The following is an 8,036-nucleotide window of genomic DNA, read 5'->3' on the forward strand; positions in this document are numbered from 1 at the left end:
AATCCTTTGTTTGAATGTCCCGGCTGTGTACTTCGGCCATCTCCCCAGGTGACCTTGGGCAAGGTTTTCCTGCTGCTGGTAACTCAGTCTCTAAAATGTCTGCTTTCACCTGATTATCAAATATTTATTGAACACTAACTCATGTAGTTACGGTCATCTGGATTCATGGGTGAAAAGTGCGGGGAAACAAAGGCTCCCTGTGAGACTGTTAAGTGTTTTACGAGAGCCCAGAGGGGTGAGCTCATATCTAAACTCCTCTGCACCTGAAAGAACGCGGGCCGAGAGAATGAAACCTCTGGGAAGTCCCTGGACACATAACGAGCTAACATGTATGGAGTGATTTCACATGTCAGACGCCATGCTACGTCTTTTGCAAGTACCTGTGAACGCATTTCAACTGCCTGGTGGCACTGTGAAGGAGGAACTACTATGATCATCGTTATGCCCATTTCTCAGGTCAGGAAACTGAGGCACAGGCAGGTGAGGCATCATGTCAGAGTCGCACAGCGGGTGAGTTGGGGAGCCTGGATGTGACCCTGTGTGCAGGGCCTTCGCAACGAAGCCCACCCACGGAACCACTCTGCCAGGGCGTTGCTCTGTGTAGTAGGGACGCTCGGAAAGACCAGACCAGCCTCTCTCCTATAGGGGTTTCATCCTAATAAGAATGGAATGTGTTAAACAGGCACATCCCCTGTGACGGGAAGACCTCAAGGGAACAGACAGCTAACAGGGAAAGTACTGAGAATCTACCGCTTTATTTATTTGATGTTCCTGTGTTGTTTTGTTTTTCTAAATTATTTGGTGAGAAGAAGCGCTGGAGCAGGAGGGAATGCTCTGAACCTGAAACCAGAAGATCCCAAATCCCTGTCCTGCTGTTACTTTGTGGTTTGGTCTTACACACCACGATTCTCCCTGGGCCTCAGTTTCCTAACCTGTGTGATAATCCCCACCTCTAAGGGGCTGTGGGGCTGTCATGTAGGAAAAAGCTGGGCCTATAACAAGTGTTCAGTAAATACCAGTTTTTTTCTTCTCGCCCTCTGCTTGGGGTGCCAGGGGAGGGAGGGAGAGGCCGGGCGTGCTGCAGGGAGCCCTGCAGCCTTATTCACCGTCGGGAAAGGCTTACCTCCTGAGTCGTCGCAGTAATTAGTGGAGTTAATGGTCTGTGGGACGGCCAGCTTCAGTGTGCATTTCAGAATGGATGAGTCCTCCTGGCTGAGTTTACTCTCATAAATTGTTTCGGTGATTTATTTGCCCAGAGCAGTAGGTCATGCGGGAGGAGCTTCTTCCTCTCCTGCCATATGGCAGGTAGTATTTCACTGACAAACGATCATTGCATGGGGCTTTTCACCGCAAAGCCCTGTATCATTTTCTCGGGACTTCGGTTTAGCCAGTCGTTGGAGAGGCGCCCCCACCGTCTGCTCCACCTGGGGGAGATTCGTGGAAGCCGGGGCAAGTGAGGCCCGCAGCGGGGCTTGGTCGGGAGCACCTTCGTGCACATTTCCTGGCTTAGGGCTTGGCCCAGGCAGGTAGAGTTGTCGCCTGCGGTGAGTGAGGTCGGTTCTCACAACCTGCAGTGGCGCTCTGTGGCCAGGGTCACCGCCTCCCTGGCACCTCCTGCCCCCCACCACTCTCCAGTTCCCACTGCACGCTCTCAGGAAAAAGTCAAGTCCAAATCACCCCATCCTTAAAAAACAGACCTGTCTTTAAGCAATAGTCCTTCTGCCACAATTTTCATTTTAAGAGGACAGAAAGCTCTCACATTGGAAAACTAGCATTTCACGGGTAGAATCTCAGGCTTTCTGACCCAGCTTTTGGGCAGCCCGGCTCTTGGGGAAGGGCTCCAGCGTCCCGACATTTCTCCAGCATCTGCTGTAGGCGGGCCATGGAGGGTTTTTTAAAAGTCTGGCTGCGCTCTGGCTGGCGTAGCTCAGTGGATTGAGCACGGGCTGCAAACCAAAGTGTCGCAGGTTCGATTCCCAGTCAGGGTACATGCCTGGGTTGCAGGCCATGACCCCCAGCAACCGCACGTTGATGTTTCGCGCTCTCTCTCTCTCTCTCTTTCTCCCTCCCTTCCCTCTCCGAAAATAAATAAATAAAATCTTTTAAAAAATACAACTATGCTAAAAATATGAGTAACTGCATGGAAATTCTAAAAAAAAAAAATTCTGGCTGCTTTTGTAAAGATGGCAGGGATGGCGATGCTGATGCTGATAGAAGGTGAAATATCCCTCATCGTACGGAAAAGTGAAACCATAGGTCAGCGTGGACAGGAGAGTAAGAAGACCGCGAGAGCCTGCCTCTGAGAGGTGACCCCTCCTAGATGTGTCCATTTTCATTTGGACACTTGCGAGTGGTCCTACATACGTGCAATGTCATTCTTCTCTTTGTTCAGTGTAATGAGTAATTTTATGTGCCAACTTGGCTGGGCCACAGGGTGCCTCGCTGTTTGATCGAACATTATTCTGGGTGTTTCTGTGAGGGTGTTTGGGGAAAGGGTTAACGTTTACACTGGTGGACTGGGAGGACGCAGGTGGCCCTCCGAAACACGGGGAGCCACATCCCACCCGCCGGAGGCCAGAGAAGAACACGGAGATGGGTCTCGCCCCCAGCAGACAGCGTCCTCCAGCAGACGACCCTTGGGCTTATTCATCTGCAACTCGAGCTCTTCCTGGGTCCACGACAGCATCCAGGCTCGAATGGGAACATCGGCTCTCCTGGGTCTCCAGCCTGCAGGCCCACCTTCCGCATTTGGTTTGCTAATTCCTAACAATATCTGTCTGTCTATCTATCTATCTATCTATCTATCTCCTATTCTGTTTCTCTAGAGAAACTTGGCTAATACTTTTTTAAAAGATTTTATTTATTTATTTTTAGAGAGGGAAGGGAGGGAGAAAGAGAGAGAGAGAGAGAAACATCAATGTGCGGTTGCTGGGGGCTGTGGCCTGCAACCCAGGCATGTGCCCTGACTGGGAATCGAACCTGCGATACTTTGGTTCGCAGCCCGAGCTCAATCCATTGAGCTATGCCAGCCAGGGCGAAACTTGGCTAATACTCGAAGCACATTTTGAGTTTGTTTCATTCAACAAATGCTATGACATCTTTTCACAGCTTTCAGCGTACGTGCATGATAACCAGTCTCTCCTCTCTCCCCCGCCAGCCTGCGCGCCGCCTGTGGGGAGGGGTCCCCCTTTTGAGCCGTGTGTGTTCCCAGAGTCCTCTCGACAACAGTTAGGCATTACAGCCCCCACCGCACAGCCAAGTGAGCTGGAGCCCAGCGAGGGTGGACTAGCTGTCTACACGGACGAGCTTCAGAGTTAAGCTGCAAGTTCAAGGCTGTGATTTCAGTCTCCTCCTGCAGCAGACCGGTACCCTCAGGGGAAGGCGGAGGCTCCGGTGTTTGCTCGGCGGGGCAACGCTGTTTAGGCGTCTGATGCTGGTGGGCGGCCAGGTTCGTGTCTGCCCGGGAGCCGGTGCTGATTCCCTGCTCGTGTGGAGTTCTCTGTCCTTGCTCTCACCGGGCCTGCAAGGAGAGGGTAGCCCCTCGTCTTCCGGCTGCTGCCTTTAACTCATCACACGCCCGTCTCACCCCTGCTCCCCCCGTGGGACTGTGGCCTTCTAGTGGGCGGGGCTTCGTCGGTGGCCGTGGCCCTGGTGACTCTGACTGGCCATAGAAGACATTTAGTGGCAAGCAGTTTTGAAAGTGAATCCAGGCCATCAGAGGGACCTGTCCAATACCAGCTCTGGTTGTCCCTGCGTGCGTACTTTGTGTCCGACCAGACCCAAAATCACTGGGACAGCCGTAACTCACAAGGGCAAGCCCCCGAGGAGAGCGCCCTGTTCTCCAGGTCCGCCACACGCATGGGCTGCATCTGCCACCGCCAGCATGCTAGGAACCTTGACGTCAGCAGGCCAGGTTCCCGAGCAGTGAGACACACGTCCCAAAGTCCCCGAGCTGATGCGTCTGCACAGGTCACCCGAAGGGGCGCACGCAACCCCCAACCCCCAACTCTGGCCCAATTAGTTCATTCCTGTTAGTTGATTCAACAGAATATTTCAGGGTCTGTGTATCACGTGGCAGGCAGTGCCCTCGGGGCTGGGAGTCCACAAATGATTAAGACGCAGTCTGTAGCCACGGGAGCTTGAGGGAGACACAGAGGCGGGGCGCCGAACCCCGAACTCGGGGATGAGCTGGGGAGTAACCCCTGACTCTCAGCTCTTCTCCGGGCTCCGCGTCCTGCATTCCAAGCCCACAGCAGTCTGGACGCGGCTGTTTGGGAAGTCGGGCGAGAGGCACCCCTGGGAGTCCCTCCGACATCCACCTTCTCGCCGGATGACTCGGTGCCCAGGAGGAGCCGGCAGACCTGGGATCCCATCTGCTCGGAAGGTCCGTGCCAGGCGGTTGGCTGCCGGGGCGGAGACAGCGCACCGACGAGAAGCCGGTGGAAAGGCCCCAGAGGCAGGCGTGTTTGCGGCGGAAAGGCACGCGGCCGTGTGCTTCAGACAGGGCCCAGGTGCCCGGCGATGAGCCTCAATCACGGAATGTTCTCTTTTTGTTGGTGGTGAGGAAGTCACTTATACACTGTACCCGTATATGTGCGTATGTATTTTTTTTAATGTCCGGAGTGTTAGGATTTTTTTAAAAAAGTTTTAGTACGTAAAGCAACAGATCATCAACCTCCTGCCCGCAGTGACTCATCGGCAGACAATCGAGGCCGGCCGGATGGAGGCACGCGCCCAGGGCAGTCGGAGAAGAATGCACACAGGGCGGATTGTGTGGCCTCGCAGCCAGCGCTCTGGGAGCTGACAGGCGGGAGACGTGAGTGTGGGCTGAAGCCGCGGAGAAGAGGGCAGGCGTCGGAAGGTGACGGAGAAGACGGGGTCACGACAGGGAAGGGGAGAGCCCCTGAGATGAACACTGTCCCCGTGCTTATCCCATCTGCTGCCCCATGGAGGCCTCCGGAAGTGCGGGAAGGCCCTGCCACTCCTCCTCGTGAGGGGGTCAGCTGGGGACAGGGCTGAGCCTGAGCAGGGGGCTCTGGGCAGCAGGCCGGAACGCAGACCCCCCAAGGAGAGCCAGGTGTCCACAGCCCAGGGGTACAGTCCCCTCCGTCCCTGCTCCTCCTCTCGACACAGCCAGCTCTGCCACACGGACAGCTCACCAGAGCGGGCCGCGCCGGGGAGACGGGGTGCCTGAGTCTCCCGGCCCCTTCGGCAGATACGATCTTGGAAAACATGCAAGCCTGACCTTTGCATTACTTCCCCGCTTCTAACCCTACAGCTCAACATACTGGGTGGACCCCGAGGCCACATGGCCTGGGCTCAGGTCCTGGCTTTATCCTGGGCAGGTTCCCCAACTACTCTGTGCCTCGGTTTCCCCACTTGTAGAATGAGGATGATGAGGATAATGGCTCCCACCTCCCGGGGTTGTTATGAGGATTCAGGGAGCTGACATTGATACAGTGCCTCGGCCGGGGCATTCTATACATGCGCTTGTATAGAATCAACTCAAACCTCAAGGTGACCCACAAGCCCCGGTGCTCCCACCCCCACTCCTCTCCCGTTGTATCCTCCGGCCCGTCCCTCCGTCTCCTGTGCTTCAGCCCTTTCGCCCCTGCTGTCCCCTCCTCCCTCACATCTTTACCTGGCCAGTGACTCACCGCCCGAGTCTCAGAAGAAATGACACTGTCTCTTGGGGCTGTCCTTATCCTCCTCTGCCCTCCGGGCTAGGCGAGCTCCCCCGCTCCAGGTGCCCCCACCCCAGCAGGAAGCACAGGACACCAGCCCTGCGGGTCTGCTTGCCCTCTGGCTGCAGCTGCCAGGATGCAGGTGGGGCTGTGCCTCCGTGACTTCCCTGGGCGCCCCAGGGCCCAGCCGAGTGCTTGGTGGACAGACTAGGTGCCAAGAAATAGACAACTGAATGGACAGATTCACAAAGGATGGGTGGAGGGGTCACGGGCAAGCACACAACGGCCACAGGACAGGGTGAACGGAGGCTGCCGCTCAGGGTGGCTGCAGGCTCTGGCCGGGGTCCAGCCCCCAGCTGGAGGCGCCCGCGGCTGAGCCAGGAGGGGCTGGAAGCTCCAGGCAGCCCGTGATGGCCCTCCAGCCCCTCGGTCCAGTCCGGCTCTTTGAACAAACTCCATTGCACCAGGGGCCCGGTGGTTAAGAGAACCTGGGGAAGTGAGCTTTGCAAAGGCAAGACCCCTCTGAATATGAACAGTCCCCCCGATCCATTTGGACAGTTTCTCTTGGGGCTGTCCTTCAACCCAGGGTAAGCCCGGGTAGGAAATTGGGGGGCCTCATAGATCTACATAAAATAAATAAAAGCTTGTTCCATCAAAAGCCACCCCTGGAAGAGAGGAGACAATGCCACCATAATCAGCTGTTCATGTGCCATGAGGTGCCTGGGGACAGTGATGGCACCAATCAGTGTTAGCGGGCAAAGGGTCCCCGGCCACTGTCCCTGCTCCTGGACCTGACACCCAGGGGCCCAGCCAGCCAGACTGACCACCCGGCACCACCTGACGGGTCACATGTGGGGGAGTTGCCGAAGTTTGTTCAGAGGGACCCAGTGGCAGCAGCTGCCACAGCTGTCACCTGAGCGTCCTGCCATACAGGGGAAAGGGCAGCAGCTTGTTGATTCTTGAGCCAGTCGATATAGAACCCAGGACCACACGACAGATAAAAAAAAAACATACAAAAACATTCAGGATGTCGGGGAACTGAAAACGTAGCTCCCCAGGCCACAAAGCAGGTCATCCTGGGTCTTCGATAGAGCGTTGCAGCCGCCACCCAGGCCGCCCTGCAGGGGTGGGGACGAGGGGGCTTCGCCTGCAGCTCGGCCCGGATGCGACGCGGAGGCAGGGGCTCGGCCGTCCCCCCACTCTCACAGGTGCGCCAGCCCGGGCGAGGTCGTCCCGGGGCCCGGAGGCCACGGAGCGTCTGCAGACAACAGCACGTTTGGCCACGTTAGCCAGTAGGCGCTCAGAAAGTGCGTGTCTCCCTTCCCCATCCCGAAGGCCAGGGACCCGGCTTGGCCGATTGCTCCATGCGAGTTGTTATTTGCAAGTAACAGAAACGGCCTCTAACGGACTTACGTGTAAGGCTGTTGCTTCCTACCGATTGTGAGGACGGCTGGTAAGCCCGGACGGACGCAAACCCGGGCGGGCGCACTGGGGAAGGCGTGTGGCCAGAACCGCGGCCCAAACCGTGCCGCAGACCTCTCCAGAGAGGCGGGCCCCTGCTGCTTCCGCCACCGGACCCCGGCCGTCGGTGGGCACCGGACCCTGGGCCCCAGGGCCCCCTGGACCTTGGATTGGCTCCATAGTCATCAAAATCCAAGGCCACCCTTCCTGCTGCCCCCAGAGAGACTGCTTTACAGCCACTGCCTCTTGGGGTCTCTCACTCAAGATTCCAAGTCCCGAGGGGGTGCCTGGCCAAGCCCGAGTCAAGGCCCAGACCTTGCCCAAGACCAGCCGGGGAGGCAGGTGTCTGGGAGACACACCTCCCGGAGAGGAAGGTGGGCTCCGCCGCCCACTAAGACTCGCAGAGTGGGGATTCCTTGGTCAAAGGGAGGGGCTTCGGGCGCGGGGACCAAGAAGAGCCGGTGGCCCCCACAGTCGTGCTTGGGCTCCCCCAGTCTGCAGAGGAGAGAAAAGCAAAGGTCACAGGGTGGGGGGGGGACAGGAGGGGAAGCCTGGGGAGAGCCTGGGCCTGCCCCTCGGCCTCCCCCCCCCAAACCAAGGGCGGGTTCGCTGTCCTTGACGCCCTGGCCCGGAAGGCCTGTTTCCACTCACGTGTGACCGCCTCCCAGGTCCACAGACACCTCTCTCGTGGAAGACGCCATGCCAGCCTCTCAACTGCATCACACTCTTGGACATGAATGACCTCATTTATGTGCGTCTCGTGAGGCTCCTCCAAGGGCGGAGACAAAATCCCATTCATGAAACAGTTATCAAACGTTTGTGGAGCGTCTGCGAGGCCCTGGGGAGGCTGGGGGGACAGAGGCAGGGCCTGTGGCTCGGAGGAGAAGGCCG

This window comes from Phyllostomus discolor, chromosome 6 (genome assembly GCF_004126475.2).
Source record: "Phyllostomus discolor isolate MPI-MPIP mPhyDis1 chromosome 6, mPhyDis1.pri.v3, whole genome shotgun sequence".
NCBI classification, from domain to species: Eukaryota; Metazoa; Chordata; class Mammalia; order Chiroptera; family Phyllostomidae; genus Phyllostomus; species Phyllostomus discolor.